Genomic DNA, 17,908 nt, shown 5'->3' with positions numbered 1-17,908 from the left:
CTGCTGAAGTTTCTTTTCCTGTCTTGCATATGGCCACCTTCTCTCTATATTCTCACATGGAGTTTCCTCTGTGCATGCACAGAGAGTAAACAAGAGATCTCTCTCTCCTCCTCTTATAAGACCAACAGTCTGTGGAATTCGGGCCCCACCCTTAAATCTTTTAACCTTAATTTCCTCCTAAAGATCTTATCTCCAAATACCGTCACGTTGAAACTTAGAGCTTCAACAAATGTATTTGGAGAGGGGACATAATTTAGTCCATAGCAGGTATAGTTTGTCACATAAAAAGTAGGCAGAGGCACACAGTTCCACGTTTGCTTGCAGATTGGGCACCTCTCTCTTTCCCCTCTGATGCCCTTAGTGAGTTGTTGGCATTTACTTTCACACCTGTTACTTCAGAATCCCAAGATGGTTGCTACATCCTCAGAGGTTTTCCTTGAGAGGCTGAAACCAGGGAAACCTATGAGCCAAGTTCCTTTTTTTTGGAGCAAGAAAAATAATAGCGGCCCTCAGACTCCCTTTATTTCTTCCTAACCAGAACTGCCTCACATGCATATCAATGGCAAGGGGGATTTCCACAATTGATTTAGTCTAATCAACATCCACTTTCCCTGGGATAAGGGAGGGGTGATTCTACAGCACACAGGGTTCTGGCAGTCATGCAGGCAGAAGGACATGGCTGACTTCTATCTTTCTGACTGCCCTCTCTCAGCCTTCTTTTTAAAAGCCTCTTACTTCAACTGGCCCCTTAAATTTTAGTCTCCAGGATTCTTTACTTGGACTAATATTCTCTCTATACTCTTTTCCCAGGTAACCTCATTTACGTCCGCTGTTTGCATTACGCCTTAAACATTATAGACCCCCAAATCACTTTCTCTAGTCTAGATATCTTCTATTGGCTAAGCTTATATATATATCTAAAGGTCTTCGCGGGATTTTTCGCAGACGTCTTGAAGTCAACATGTTGAAAAATGAAACTTGTTTCCGTTTCCAACGCCACACATTCTCCATCTCTTTAGTACTCTCTCTGTTGTTTAGTGGAAATGTCTCATAACGATTTACCCAAGCAAACAAACCACTATTATCTTAGGTGCCTTCCACTCTCTTACCTACCACATCCATTTAGTTACCAATATCTCACAAATCTCTGCACTTTTCTTCATCCCTACTACCACGCCTTCCTCCTTTAGCTTCATTTCCTACTATTTCCTTTCTGTCATATTACAGTATTTATCAATCTAGGACATGCTTCTAATAATGTGCACCTTTGTTTACATATCTTTCATGACTGCCAAACTTTAAGGAACAAGAGGGCATTTTTACATTCTTCTTTTACATTTTTTTTTTAACATCTTTATTGGAGTATAATTGCCTTATGTTAGTTTCTGCTTTATAACAAAGTGAATCAGCTATACATATACACATATCCCCATATCTCTTCCCTCTTGCCTCTTTTACATTCTTGTACCCATTGCAACCTGGTACATGGTAAGCCCTCATGAAACTAAATTCATTTCAGCGACCGAAACTCATATATATAGAAATGATAATGCAATGTCCTGGCACTGGGCTTTCTTGCTCTTCTCAGCATAAGACACTTGAGGGAAGAATCTTTGTTGTTCCCTTCCTTTGTAACTTTCCAAAATACTGAGTGCAGTGCTTTTTACTACTGATGACAAACACATTCAAAAATATCAATAGATTAACTCCAAAAAACAAAGCGATATGCTCTATAGTTGTGGATGGACATGGCGTTGATGTATTTTTCCATGTTGTATGCAGTGCTTTCCTGTCTGCATTACACACGGACTCCCTGGAGCTGGTCACCATCAGAGTGTGTAATTCTGTAAAATGGAATCTTGGCTCAGATCAGGTCTGTGGTGTCTTCTGGATCTCATGTCTTGTGATTCCATGATTATAAGATTACTGAGAGAAGCAAGTTCATTTTGACGTAAATAAGCCCAGGAACTGGGGAAGGAAGAGTGCTGTCCCTGATGATGTTCTGCAGTAACCGTTTGGCTCAAAAAAAATGAAAATAGTTTATTTTTAACACTAGGGGATAAATCTTAACCTTCGAAGTTCTCAAAGGTATGATTTTCTTTTTGGAAAACACTATTTAAGAACATCAATATACCCCTTTGAATTTGGGTCACAATTTGATGACGTAGCATTAATGGTTTTGTCAGAACTACTGGGACAAATCATAGGCATTGAGATAATCTTCCTTCAATGAAATTTTATCAGTGTAATAGCTATTTCCAGAATACACCCCCATAATTAAAACTAAGATAGGATATGGGATTAAAATACCAAAAACAATTGATCATATTGAAATGGAGCAGGACCCTACGGTCCTTGCCCCCCATGTCCTCAGCCTGCCTTTTGTCTGTGGAAAAAGCTTAGCCAAAGAACAAGTTTAATCAGAAAATGATTAAATGAGAAAATACAGAAACAAAGGATAACAAGACTAAATAATAATAGTTTAGTCATTAAGCAGAGTCAAGGACCTTTAGTTCCTCCTCAAGGGCTATAGATAATATTCTGAGGCCTATCCTGTGAGCTGTCTTATAGATACTGAGACCCCCACCAGGTGGAAGAAGTGAACTACATGACGACCAGGTTGTAGCCGTGACATAAGCTGCCACAGGTCCGAGAACTGGCCTCAAAGAAATGGGAACAAACTGACCCTGGAACTAAAGATTAACTGTACTTAAAACAATCAAGATGTTGCTTATCAGATCACCACACGACCAATCTCACGATGACTGTCCGAGCTGACTGCTGTTTCTGCATGTAGCCCCCTTCCTCTGTCCCTAAAAGCTCTTGCCCCCTGATTGTCAGTGTGGGGCAGAGTAAACCTTTGGACAGGCATCTGTCCTCCTCATCCCCCTCCACATATTGCTGGCATCTGAAATAAAGCAAACTTTCCTTTCCACCAACCCGGCCTCTTTATTGGCTTTTGAGCGGTGAGCTCAATTTAGGTTACAATATCACATTTACACTTATTTTGACTAAGTTGAGTGAAATTTGCTTTCCTTCTAAGAACACATGATTTTCAATTCAACTACTAGAAATAAAAAATAAATTAGTTATCCTCTCTAAGTTCTTATTTTCATTCCATTATTGACCTCCTCCTTGCTTTGAAAGTTTTGCACTTGAGGGCTTCCCTGGTGGCGCAGTGGTTAAGAAGCCACCTGCCAATGCAGAGGACACGGGTTCGAGCCCTGGTCCGGGAAGATCCCTCATGCCACAGAGCAACTAAGCCCGTGCACCACAACTACTGAGCCTGCGCTTTAGAGCCCGCAAGCCACAATTACTGAGCCGAAGTGCCACAATTGCTGAAGCCCGCACACCTAGAGCCTGTGCTCTGCAACAAGAGAAGCCACCGCAATGAGAAGCCTGCGCACCACAATGAAGAGTAGCCCCGCTTGCCGCAACTAGAGAAAGCCCGCACGCAGCAATGAAGACCCAATGCAGCCAAAAATAAATAAATTAAATAAATAAATTTTTTAAAAAAAGAAAGTTTTGCACTTGAAATTACCCTCTTTACTCATAAATTTATCTCATCTTTCTGAAAGTATGAGGAGCAATACACTTTATTTATACAGTGTTTTATAACCTGCAATGTCCTTTTTGATCTATTTAACTACATCTAAACCACATGTTAATCTCATGAAGCAGACAAACCAGATATAATTTCACAGATGAGGAAACTGTCACCTTGACCCAAGATCACATGATTAGAAAGCGATAAAACAAAGAGAAGACTCAATATCGTTTGATATTTAGTCTACTGCTCTTTGCAACTTGGCAACCATTCCAAACTCAAAAAATATATCTCCCTCTGCCTTTTATAAAACAGCATTAAGATCACACTGAGATGAACAGAGTATAAAATTGCTTGTATACTTTTGATCTTTTCTTTCTTCTTGCCATTTCAGCTTTGAAATGGCAAACCTTGGGAAGGTATCTCAGGTTTATACAGTGAAAACTTTACTTCTCAGGACTTGGGAAAGTCTAGTCAACATTGCTGAAATAGAAAAAAAAAATGTTCTTCATGGAGTATTCATAAGACAAATGTATTTTTAAAACTTGCAAAGCTGGCTGAGCTACAACCTCACAAGTGATATTTCAAAACATGTTAGAGGTCTTCTGCTTGTGGCCATAACAAAGTAACTTGTACCAGACTAATCCTCTCACCAGAGACAGCTATAAAACTGAACAAAATATAGGAAATGATTATTTTTAGATGTTAGACAATAGGCAACACAGATCTGTGATCCCCAAGGGTAGCAGGGGAGACTTAAGATCACAGTTATACAAGCTTCTACCTGGAGGTATTCTGCTGGGGCAGGGAGCCCCAGCAGGGTGCAGGTGTCTCACTGGGCAGAGAAGGCAGATGTCATAGCTCTGGGCTACAAGGGTGGCTGGAAATTGTGGGGCAGGAATGAAGAGAAGGGAGTCATACAGAAATGAAGCTCCAGAATTCTGCCCGTGGTTCCCCTTACTCTTTGGTGCAATACAAAAGTGTGTATGCATAAGGCAGAATCCATAAGGCAGGGTAAAAAAAAAAGCTATCAAATAAAGAAAAATGACTGGGGAAGTTTGAGTTGAAAAACTATTAGAACTCATCTAGTCTGGGAGACACTTGAGTACTGACCAGAGTGCAGACAACTCATTAAATATCCCTGACATTCAATGGAGACGCAGGGAAGGTCATGCTAATCTAGTTCCACAGTAAAACTACTCTGAAGTGTCCCTAACAAAGCGTAAAAATTATCCTTGAATAAGTTCAGCTTAAGTAAATGAATTACCTATCTGCTGGAACAAAATTCAATATTCTATTAAGGAAGAATGTAAAAGCCAGCTCTTTAGCAACATAGCATCCATAATATCCAGTACATAACAAAACATTACTAAACATTGTGGAGAAGAAGCAAAATGTGATGCAGAACCAAAAGAAAAGTCAGTCAATATAAATGTAAATTGTTTATTTTTAGCAAAATGAGATAGATCTCAAAAAACTTTGAATGTTTTGAAGTATGATAGCTTTTTTGGAAAAAAACTTTTTCCAAAATAGATAAAGGCACAAAGAGAAAAAATTTTAAAGGAGTCAGAAAGGAAAAACATAAAAAGAGTAGCCACTAACCTCATTAGAAACAATGTATGCCAGACTACATTAGACTGACATCTTTAAAGTACTGAAAGGAAAAACTAAACCTAAAATCTTGTAAATATCCTCCAAACATGAAGGAAAAATAAAGACATCTTTAGGCATACAAATACAGAAAGAATCTGTCATCATCAGGCAAGCACTACAAGATATATTAAGAGAATTTCTTCAGACTAAACGAAAAATGTTTCCAGATGGAAATTCAGTCTACACAAAGAATGGAGAGTTCCAAAAAAAGTAAATATGTAAATAAATATAAATTATTTTCTCTTGTGGCTTAATTCCAGAGAAAAATGGAAGTATGCTGTTACAAGTATACTTGTATACAGTATATATATATATATATATATATATATATATATATATATATATATATGTCAGTAAAGAATGAATATTGTAAACTGAAGAGCAACCAATTTAAAGGAGAAAGAAAAGAGAAGAGGCATAGCTGAAAAACCAGTAGAGGACATAAAATGGTACCTTTAAAAATATTTAATCCAAAAGCAGACAAGAAAGGAAGAAAAAAGATCTAATGGGACAAAAACATAGTGAATACAAGATGGCATATTTAAACACAATCAATTATTTGGTAATTGCATCAAATATCACTAGACTCTAGTTAAAAGAAATGGATTATCAGACTGAATTTTTAAAAAAGCAATATGCTGTTTAAAAGAGAGAGAAGTATGGAAGAAGGTATACCTCTTAAATGTTCAGATAAATGTTGGGCTGGCTATACTACTATCAAATTAGGCTTCAGGACAAAAGAATATTTTTAGAGGTAAAGAGGGACATTCTATAATAAAAACATGTCAACAAGAAGACATTAAAATCATAAATGTGTATACACCTAATCACAGAAATTCAAAGTACAAGAAGAAAAATACTAATGGAACAGAATGGAGAAATAGGAAATTCCACAGGTCAAGTTTTAGGTATCAATACTCTTTCCTCAATGATAGAATAAGTATACAAAATGCTCTGTGTGGATACAGAAGACTTGAACAGCACTATCAATAACTTAACTAACACAATACACATTATTTCCCAAGTGATCATGGAGAGTTCATTGATATAGACCATACGCCATGTCACAAAACAAATAACAAAAAAATTTAAAGAACTGAAATCATGAAGGGTACATTCTCTGACAACAAAGAAATTAAATTAAAAATGATTGAAAAATAGATATCAGAAAATTCCCAAATATTTGGAAATTAAGAAATCTATGTCTTAACCCCTTGCTCAAAGAAGAAATTAGAACATATTCTTAAGTGAATGACAATAAAAATATCACTATCAAAATTTGTGGGATGTAGTGTTTGGGGGAAATTATATACCTCTACTTGCCTATATGAAAAGGAGGAAAGGATTAAAATCAACAGTTACTGCTTTCACCTTAGGAATCTAGGGAATGAAGTCTAAACCCAAAATAAGCAGAAGGAAGGAAACAGTACTGGTAAGAGTGGATATCAGTGAAGTAGAAAACTGATAAATAAAGAAAATCATGAAATCAAAATTTGGTTCCTTGAAATGTTAACAAAACTGTTAACACCCTACCTTAACTGATTAAGATAAAGACAGAGAAGGCACAAATTATCAATACCAAGAAAGAAAGAAAGAACATCAGTAGTGATCCATAGACATTAAAGGAATAATAAAGTTTATGAATCACTTTATATCAATAAATTCAACAATTTAGATTAAAGGGCAAATTCCTTGAAAGACACAAATTACAAAAACTGGCGTAAGAGGAAACAGAAAATCTAAGTAACCCTACAATAATTAAAGACATGTATTTTTATTCAAAAACCTTCCCAAAGTAAACTCCAGATAATTTCATTCATGAATTCTACCAAACAAGTAAGGAAAAAATAATATCAATTTTATAAAATGTATTAGAGTTCAAAACATGGTTTTGTCTTTATTCTTTGATTTTTAAGAGTAGCTCACTAGTTTTAGAGATTGGCCTAATCTCTAAATGATATGACAATCATGAAAATCTTAAAAACTGTGTTGAGGAAATAGATAAAACTAAATGAGAACAAGAATCTAATTCAAAACACTGATATTTGTCATTCTTTCCTAAGCTAGGCAGGAAGCTGAGGGCACTAAGTGAGAGTTCAGGTAGGTTTTACCATGCTCTGTCACAGGTATCCTATACTGAGTTGAAACTATATGATCCTAGTAACCTGCCTCATTTTTCTCTTCTCTTTCATATGAGTCATTAAAATTTGCTGTATCTTCTCTCTTCTCCCATTCCCAGCAAAGAATCCGCTACCTACCTCAGCCTGGATGTGGAGAGAGGCCAGGGAATCTTCTATGAAGACGTGATGCCTATGCTGAGCCCAGAAGGATGCACATGTGTTGTATGCAGAGGAAGCGGCCAAAGAAGCCAGGAAAGCAGCATGGCCAAAGGCACAGAAACGAGAAAGCTTGCATTTAAAGAACTATAAGAGGCTCCTCCATATTGGGCCAAAGAGCAATGCAGAGGTGGGGGAATGGGGCAGAGGGGTCAGGGTAGATCACAGATCACATCTGAATGTGGCATCCTCCTGAGGATTTTATCTTCAAAAACAGGAAGTTACTGAAGGATTGCAAACATGATCAAATTTGCAATGTGCAAAGGATACTCTGATCATGCATTTAAGGGAGGGTGGACCTGTTCATCAGATATCACAGTAGCTTAGTGCAAGACAATGAGGTCCTGATCAAAATTAGAGACAGTGGAGAACAGAGAAAGGGATACATATGGATACAGGGGCAGAGTCCATAGGACACAGTGACTGATCCAACATCAGGGGTGAGGAAGAGGAAGGAGTCTAGCTGATTCTAAGGCTTCCTGCTCAGATGGCTGTGTGGATAGTATGTCCTTCACTAAGATGAGGTCCCACTAGGGGACTAGGGAGTTACTATGCTTGCAGTTGTGAATTGATGAGGTTTGAGGTGAAATGTGAGGTCTGATAGGCATTTGTATATATCCCGCACTCAGGAGAGAGGACTAGAGACTGATATTTGGGTTTCATCAGCACATGAAATGAATGTGCAACCAAGGTATACATAAAATGAGAAAAAAAGATATATGTGGCTGATGTAGCCATGTGAATAGAAGAGATCTCCACGATATAGAAAGAGAACATTACATAAGTAGTGTCAGAGGGGATTTTCATGTTATATTTATAAATATATCATTTCTACGTAAGCAGGAAACGTCCCTTGTTCCAGATCTAAGTTGTACATTCCTAACTCTGAGAGTGATTTCGAGGATGACATCTTTTACTCCTAAAGGAAGCTACTGGAACAACAATAGAAAAGCTAACAGTCAGTGATTATCTCTTGATTATAAAATATTAGGGAAAAAACATTCAGCATATATGTACTAATGATGGAGACACCGTATGTTCAGCAAGAGTCAATTCTCCTCTAGCCTATAAACTGTACAATAAACTCCATCTCCTCTACAAATGTCACGACCAACGCCTCCTCCTTCTGGTCTTCTACTGTCACAGTAATACCCCACAAATTTCTGTAAAGCTGTAATGCAATCTTTTTTTTTTCTTAACATCTTTATTGGAGTATAATTGCTTTACAATTGTGTGTTAGTTTCTGCTGTGTAACAAAGTGAATCAGTTATACATATACAGATCTCTTCCCTCTTGCATCTCCCTCCCTCCCACCCTCCCTATACCACCCCTCTAGGTGGTCACAAAGCACCAAGCTGATCTCCCTGTGCTATGCAGTTGCTTCCCACTAGCTATCTATTTTACATTTGGTAGTGTATATATGTCCATGCCACTCTCTCACTTTGTCCCAGCTTACCCATCCCTCTACCCATGTCAAGTCCATTCTCTAGTAGGTCTTCATCTTTATTCCTGTCTTGCCCCTAGGTTCTTCATGACCTTTTTTTTTTTTTTTAGATTCCATATATATGTGTTAGCATATGGTATTTGTTTTTCTCTTTCTGACTTACTTCACTCTGTATGACAGACTCTAGGTCCATCCACCTCACTACAAATAATTGAATTTCGTTTCTTTTTATGGCTGAGTAATATTCCTGGTATATATGTGCCACATCTTCTTTATCCATTCATCTGTCAATGGACACTTAGGTTGCTTCCATGTCCTGGCTATTGTAAATAGAGCTGCAATGAACATTGTGGTACATGACTCTTTTTGAATTACGGTTTTCTCAGGGTATATGCCCAGGAGTGGGATTGCTGGATCATATGGTAATTCTATTTTTAGTTTTTTAAGGAACCCCATACTGTTCTCCATAGTGGCTGTATCAATTTACATTCCCACCAACAGTGCAAGACTCCTTTCCCTTTCCTCCATACCCTCTCCAGCATTTATTGTTTGTAGATTTTTTGATAATGGCCATTCTGACAGGTGTGAGATGATATCTCATTGTAGTTTTGATTAGCATTTCTCTAATGATTAATGATGTTGAACATTCTTTCATATGTTTGTAGGCAATCTGTATATCTTCTTTGGAGAAATGTCTACTTAGGTCGTCTGCCCATTTTTGGATTGGGTTGTTTGTTTCTTTAATATTGAGCTGCATGAGCTGATTATATATTTTGGATATTAATCCCTTGTCCATTGATTTGTTTGCAAATATTTTCTCCCATTCGGAGGGTTGTCTTTTCGTCTTGTTTATGGTTTCCTTTGGTGTGCAAAAGCTTTGAAGTTTCATTAGGTCCCATTTGTTTATTTTTGGTTTTATTTCCATTACTATAGGAGGTGAATCAAAAAAGATTTTGCTGTGATTTATGTCAAAGAGTGTTCTTCCTATGTTTTCCACTAAGAGTTTTATAGTGCCTGGTCTTACATTTAGGTCTCGAATCCATTTTGAGTTTATCTTTGTGTATGGTGTTAGGGAGTGTTCTAATTTCATTCGTTTACATGTAGCTGTCCAGTTTTCCCAGCACCACTTGTTGAAGAGACTGTATTTTCTCCATTGTATATCCTTGCCTCCTTTGTCATAGATTAGTTGACCATAGGTACATGGGTTTATCTCTGGGCTTTCTATCCTATTCCATTGATCTATGTTTCTGTTTTTGTGCCAGTACCATACTATCTTGATTACTATAGCTTTGTAATGCAGTCTGAAATTAGGGAGCCTGATTCCTCCAGCTTCATATTTCTTTCTCAAGATTGCTTTGGCTATTCAGGGTCTTTTGTGTTTTCATACAAACTGTGAAAGTTTTTGTTCTAGTTCTGTGAAAACTGTCAGTGGTACTTTAATAGGGAATGCATTGAATCTGTAGATTGCTTTGGGTAGTATACTCATTTTCACAATGTTGATTCTTCCAATCCAAGAACATGGTATTTATCTCCATCTGTTGGTATCATCTTTAATTTTTCTGCATACAGGTCTTTTGTCTCTAGGTAGGTTTATTCCTAGGTATTTTATTCTTTTTGTTGCAATGGTAAATGGGAGTGTTTTCTTAATTTCACTTTCAGATTTTTCATCATTAGTGTATAGGAATGCAAGAGATCTCTGTGCATTAATTTTGTATCCTGCAACTTTACCAAATTCATTGACTAGCCCTAGTAGTTTTCTGGTGGCATCTTTAAGATTCTCTATGTATAGTATCATGTCATCTGCAAACAGCGACAGCTTTACTTCTTGTTTTCTGATTCAGATTCCTTTTATTTATTTTTCCTTATATTTTCCTTATATTTATTTTTCTTCTCTGACTGCTGTGAGAGTCAGACATTGTTCCCAAAACAATGTCGAATAATAGTGGTGAGAGTGGGCAACCTTGTCTTGTTCCTGATCTTAGTGGAAATGGTTTCAGTTTTTCACCATTGAGGATGATGTTGGCTGTGGGTTTGTCATATATGGCCTTTATTATGTTGAGGTACATTCCTTTATGCCTACTTTCTGGAGGGTTTTTATCATAAATGGGTTTTGAATTTTGTCAAAAGCATTTCCTGCATCTATTGAGATGATCATATGGTTTTTATTCTTCAGTTTTTTAATATAGTGTATCACATTGATTGATTTTCGTATATTGAAGAATCCTTGCATTCCTAGGATAAACCCCACTTGATCACAGTGTATGATCCTTTTAATGTGCTGTTGGATTGTGTTTGCTACTCTTTTGTTGAGGAGGTTTGCCTCTATGTTCTTCAGTGATACGTGCCTGTAGTTTTCTTTCTCTGTGACATCTTTCTCTGGTTTTGTTATCAGGGTGATGTTGGCCTCATAGAATGAGTTTGGGAGTGTTCCTCCCTCTGCTATCTTTTGGAAGAGTTCGAGAAAGATAGGTGTTAGCTCATCTCTAAATGTTTGATAGAATTTGCCTGTGAAGCCATCTAGTCCTGGGCTTTTGTCTGTTGGAAAATTTTTAATCACAGTTTCAATTTCAGTGCTTGTGTTGGTCTGTTCATATTTTCCATTTCTTCCTGGTTCAGTCTCGGAAGGTTGTGCTCTTCTAAGAATTTGTCCATTTCTTCCAGGTTGCCCATTTTATTGGCATAGAGTTGCTTGTAGTAATCCCTCATGACCCTTGGTATTTCTGCAGTGTCAGTTGTTACGTCTCCTTTTTCATTTCTAATTCTATTGATTTGAGTCTTCTCCCTTTTTTTCTTGATGAGTCTGGCTAATGGTTTATCAATTTTGTTTATCTTCTCAAAGAACCAGCTTTTAGTTTTATTGATCTTTGCTATTGTCTCCTTCATTTCTTTTTCATTTATTTCTGTTCTGATCTTTATAGTTTCTTTCCTTCTGCTAACTTTGGGGTTTTTTTGTTCTTCTTTCTCTAATTGCTTTAGGTACAAGGTTAGGTGGTTTATTCGAGATGTTTCCTGTTTTTTAAGGTAGGATTGTGTTGCTATAAACTTCCCTCTTAGATCTGTTTTTGCTGCATCCTATAGGTTTTAGGTCATCGTGTCTCCATTGTCATTTGTTTCTAGGTATTTTTTGATTTCCTCTTTGATTTCCTCAGTGATCACTTCGTTATTAAGTAGTGTATTGTTTAGCCTCCATGTGTTTGTATTTTTTACAGATCTTTTCCTGTAATTGATATCTAGTCTCATAGTGTTGTGTTTGGAAAATATACTTGATACGATTTCAATTTTCTTAAATTTACCAAGGTTTGATTTTTGACCCAAGATATGGTCTATCCTGGAGAATGCTCCATGAGCACTTAAGAAGAAAGTGTACTCTGTTGTTTTTGGATAGAATGTCCAATAAATATGAATTAAGTCCATCTTGTTTAATGTGTCATTTAAAGCTTGTGTATCCTTATTTATTTTCATTTTGGATGATCTGTCCGTTGGTGAAAGTGGGGTGTTAAAGTCCCCTACTATGATTTTGTTACTGTCGATTTCCCCTTTTATGGCTTTTAGTATTTGCCTTACATATTGAAGTGCTCCTATGTTGGGTGCATAAATATTTACAATTGTTATATCTTCTTCTTGGATTGGTCCCTTGATCATTATGTAGTGTCCTTCTTTGTCTGTTATAATACTCATTGTTTTAAAGTTTATTTTGTGTGATATGAGAATTGCTACTCCAGCTTTCTTTTGATTTCCATTTGCATGGAATATCTTTTTCCATCCCCTCACTTTCAGTCTGTACGTGTCCCTAGATATGAATTGGTTCTCTTGTAGACAGCATATATACGCGTCTTGTTTTTGTACCCATTCAGCCAGTCTATGTCTTTTAGTTGGAGCATTTAATCTATTTACATTTAAGGTAATTATCTCTATGTATGTTCCTATTATCATTTTCTTAATTGTTTTGGGTTTGTTATTGTAGGTCTTTTCCTTCTCTTGTGTTTCCTGCCTAGAGAAGTTCCTTTAGCATATGTTGTAAAGCTGGTTTGGTGGTGCTGAATTCTCTTAGCTTTTGCTTGTCTGTAAAGGTTTTAATTTCTCTGTCAAATCTGACTGAGATCCTTGCTGGGTAGAGTAATCTTGGTTGTAGGTTTTTCCCTTTCATCACTTTAAATATGTCCTGCCACTCCCTTCTGGCTTGCAGAGTTTCTGCTGAAAGATCAGCTGTTAACCTTATGGGGATTCCCTTGTGTGTTATTTGTTGTTTTTCCCTTGCTGCTTTTAATATTTTTTCTTTGTATTTAATTTTTGATAGTTTGATTAATACGTGTCTTGGCATGTTTCTACTTGCATTTATCCTGTATGGGACTCTCTGTGCTTCCTTGACTTTGTTAACTATTTCCTTTTCCATATTAGGGAATTTTTCAACTATAATCTCTTCAAATATTTTCTCAGTCCTTTTCCTTTTCTCTTCTTCTTCTGGAAACCATATAATTCGAATGTTGGTGCATTTAATGTTGTCCCAGAGGTCTCTGAGACTGTCCTCAACTCTTTTCATTCTTTTTTCTTTATTCTGCTCTGCAGTAGTCATTTCCACTATTTTATCTTCCAGATCACTTATCAGTTCATGGTGGTGTGTTTTGGGGTGTCTGTGACATTATTATGATTTTAGGCAGCCTCTTTGCTAATGGGTGGGGTTGTGTTCCTGTCTTGCTAGTTGTTTGGCATAGGTTGACCAGCACTGTAGCTTTCTGGTCGTTGAGTGGAGCTGGGTCTTGGTGTTGAGATGGAGATCTCTCAGAGATTTTTCCCATTGGATATTATGTGGACCTGGGAGGTCTCTGGTGTACCAATTTCGTGAACTTGGCTCTCCCACCTCAGAGGCACAGCCCTGAAGCCTGGCTGGAGCACCAAAACCCTATTATCCACACAGCTCAGAATAAAAGAAAGAAAGAAAGAAAGAAAGAAAGAAAGAAAGAAAAGAAAGGAAGGAAGGAAGAAAGAAAGGAAGGAAGGAAGGAAGGAAGGAAGGAAGGAAGGAAGAAAGAACGGAAGGAAGAAAGAACGGAAGGAAGGAAGGAAGGAAGAAAGAAAGAAAGAAAATGAAATAAAATAAAATAATTAAAATAAAAAATAATTATTTAAAAAATTGTTTAATGTAATAAAAAAGAAGGAAAGAAAGAAAGAAGAGAGCAACCAAACCAAAAACCAAATCCACCAATGATAATAAGTGCTGAAAACTATATTTAAAAAAAAAAGAACAACAACAAAAAACCGGACAGACAGAACCTTAGGACAAATGGTAAAAGCAAAGCTATACAGACAAAATCACACAAAGAAGCATGCACCTGCACACTCACAGAAAGAGGAAAAGGGAAATATATATATATATATATATATATATCGTTGCTCCCAAAGTCCACCTCCTCAATTTGGGATGATTCATTGTCTATTCATGTATTCCACAGATGCAGGGTACGTCAAGTTGATTGTGGAGATTTCATCCACTGCTCCTGAGGCTGCTGGGAGAGGTTTCCCTATCTCTTTGTTCACACAGCTCCCGGGGCTCAGCTTTGGATTTGGACCCACCTCTGCATGTAGGTCGCCAGAGGGCGTCTGTTCTTCGCTCAGACAGGACGGGGTTAATGGAGCAGCTGATTCGGGGGCTCTGGCTCACTCAGGCTGGGGTGAGGGAGGGGTACGGAGCGCGGGGCGAGCCTGCGGCAGCAGAGGCCAACATGACATTGCACCAGCCTGAGGCGTGCCGTGCGTTTTCCGGGGGAAGCTGTCCCTGGATCACGGGACCCTGGCAGTGGCGGGCTGCACAGGCTCCCAGGCAGGGAGGTTGGATAGAGACCTGTGCTTGCACACAGGCTTCTTGGTGGCGGCAGCAGCCTTAGCGTCCCATGCCCATCTCTGGGGTCTGTGCTGTTAGCCGTGGCTCGCTCCCATCTCTGGAGCTCCTTTAGGTGGAATCCTGAATACCCTCTCCTTGTGCACCAGGAAACAAAGTGGGAAGAAAAGGTCTCTTGCCTCTTCGGCAGGTCCAGAGTTTTCCCTGGACTCCCTCCCGGCTAGGTGTGGTGCACTAACCCCTTCGGGCTATGTTCAAGCCGCCAACCCCAGTCCTTTCCCTGAGCTCCGACCGAAGCCCGAGCCTCGGCTCGCAGCCCCGCCCGCCCCGGCGGGTGAGCACACAAGCCTCTCGGGCTGGTGAGTGCCGGTCGGCGCCGATCCTCTGTGCGGGAATCTCCCCGCTTTGCCCTCCGCACCCCTGTTGCTGCGCTCTCCCCCGCGGCTCCGAAGCTCCCCGCTCCGCCTCCCGCAGTCTCCGCCCGCGAAGGGGCTTCCTAGTGTGTGGAAACCTTTCCTCCTTCACAGCTCCCTCCCACTGGGGCAGGTCCTGTCCCTATCCTTTTGTCTTTGCTTATTCTTTTTTCTTTTTCCCTACCCAGGTACGTGGGGAGTTTCTTGCCTTTTGGGAGGTCTGAGGTCTTCTGCCAGCGTTCAGTAGGTGTTCTGTAGGAGTTGTTCCACATGTAGATGCATTTCTGGTGTATCTGTGGGGAGGAAGGTGATCTCCGCGTCTTACTCTTCTGCCATCTTGAAGCTCCCCCCACCCCCCGTAATGCAATCTTATAGTCACTGTTCAATAAGACACTGTCAATAACTTGATAGTAAAGTCAGAGTGAGATTTACTGTGAAGGTATTGACAGTTAGCCTTGTGTTCATTTGGATGTACAGTTTTCTAGTATTTGCAAAGGTAATTTATTTTCATATTCTTTTTCTCAAAGAGGTCCCCCAAATTACATGAGCTGCAGCACACCTGTACCACCCCTGGGTAAGGAGTATAATTCAAATGTTATAGACAATAGATTAGTAAGATCAATCTAATGTTTTTTCATTCATTAAGTTAAATTAATATATTTGAGAACTGGTTTTCACACTCAACTCTTCTAACTTTAGGGTCCGTGACCTTCTAACTACAACTGGAGTTCTCCACCCTGTCTGTACATTTGAATTGCCCAATGGACATCCAGGGTTGAGAATCACTGCCTTATACTCCTTTTGTTAACACTTCTTATAGTTTAATACAGATTAACAATTTGAAAAAAAATACATTCTCAAGGAAATTTCCCAAAAGGCAAAATAGTGGAACAAAGAAATGAAATCTTTGCATTTATTTTTCAAGTAATCAGTTCGCTGATGATTCAACTGTGCCTTTTGTTAATGAGTGTTAATGAACATTTAATCATACAAAGATAAGTTGTTTCTTCTTATCTGGAAAAATTCTAATATGGCAAACAGACTATATTTGTTCTGCAATCAGTTATTGATATTTTTTCTGACTTGGAATACATAATTAAATATCTAGTAACTCTCTGTTTTCTAATCTACATAAGTTTGAATCAATTTTTTTTTTTTTTTTTTTTTTTTTTGCGGTATGCAGGCCTCTCGCTGTTGTGGCCTCTCTCGCTGCAGACCACAGGCTCCAGAAGCGCAGGCTCAGAGGCCATGGCTCACAGGCCTAGCCACTCCGTGGCATGTGGGATCTTCCCAGACTAGGGCACGAACCCGTGTCCCCTGAATCGGCAGGTGGACTCTCAACCACTGCATCACCAGGGAAGCCCTGAATCAAATTATTTTTATTCAGATTTTATTCAGTTGCCCTTTGAGCTTTCCATCAAGGACCACTGTCCCCACTGGCATCTTCACTTCACTGATGCGTTGTCTCTTGCTCTACATTCTAGGTATGGAGCAGAAAAGCATTTCCCTCAACAGTTGAGCTTTTATTAGCTTCCACTGCCTAATTCAAGCATTAACTTTGCTTATAAAAGCTACTTTTTCAACCTGTCTTTACAACAGTTAACTTCCATTTCTAATAAGGACTAGAGAAACAAGAGCAATTATATGTGAGAGAAATTATTTGCATAGTTCCAAATTCCCCTGGTTCCCTTGGACAAACAGTCTGCTTTTGTTTTGTAACTCCCTTTATCCATTTACGGTGGCACTTCTTACCTTCCATAAATGATTATTTTTCTCCTTTTAGGCAACTCAGAGAACCTGTGATGTAATGAATAGAGTAACTGACTAAAAGGCTTAGGTTCTGATCCATCTGAAGTGCCGTGTAAAATTGGCAGAGGTGATTAAACTCTCTGAAACTCAGGTTTTAAAATAACTGTGAAGTTCGAATATAAATATGACTTCAGTCTAACTCACAGAGTTGGTCAATAGACAAATGTGATATTTGTATCATCTTTTATTTGACAGGAAGATATTTGCTCTTGGAAAATATTTGCTCTTTGACTGCAAAATCTTTGACTGAATGCATGCAAATTTAGAAAGCTGTACTATGAAGTATACTCCAAATGAACAATTTATCCACATAAGCTTTTCACCTGAGTGTGGTAAACCACAAGAGGCCACATGTCTTTCTTCACTAATTGGAAAATATTATAGATATTCAATATTTCCTTTCACTTAGAAATGTCTCCTAGGAAGATATGTATTACCATATTTTGAGAATATGAAGTTTCCGAATGGTTTAAAATCTGATTGGCTTTCAGTAATTCAAGGGCCACTATTGATTGTTACACATGAGTATCTGTAAAATTAATTCCTTGTACAACATTATTTCTCAAAGTAACTTAAGCCAGTATCTCCAAATATGTGAAGGTAAAAATCACAGCAAGGGCTAAATGTTCAAATTGATACTCACTTGAGTCATTGAATAGGACAGGGAACACAGACATTGTTGAGTAGACTAAACCTCTCATTTGACAGATACTGAAACAGATTAAGTGGTTCTGTCAAGCAGCCGTTTTATTATAGAATTGGAATTAGAACCCTTAAATCAAAGTGTAGGGCTCTTTTAACTACTCCATACTAACTATGGAGATATTCCCCTGAATGTTCTCACTAAAACAGCAAATATTTAAAATTGCA

The sequence above is a fragment of the Lipotes vexillifer genome, unplaced genomic scaffold (assembly GCF_000442215.2).
Source record: "Lipotes vexillifer unplaced genomic scaffold, Lipotes_vexillifer_v1.1 scaffold778, whole genome shotgun sequence".
NCBI classification, from domain to species: Eukaryota; Metazoa; Chordata; class Mammalia; order Artiodactyla; family Lipotidae; genus Lipotes; species Lipotes vexillifer.
This window is presented reverse-complemented; position numbering follows the sequence as displayed.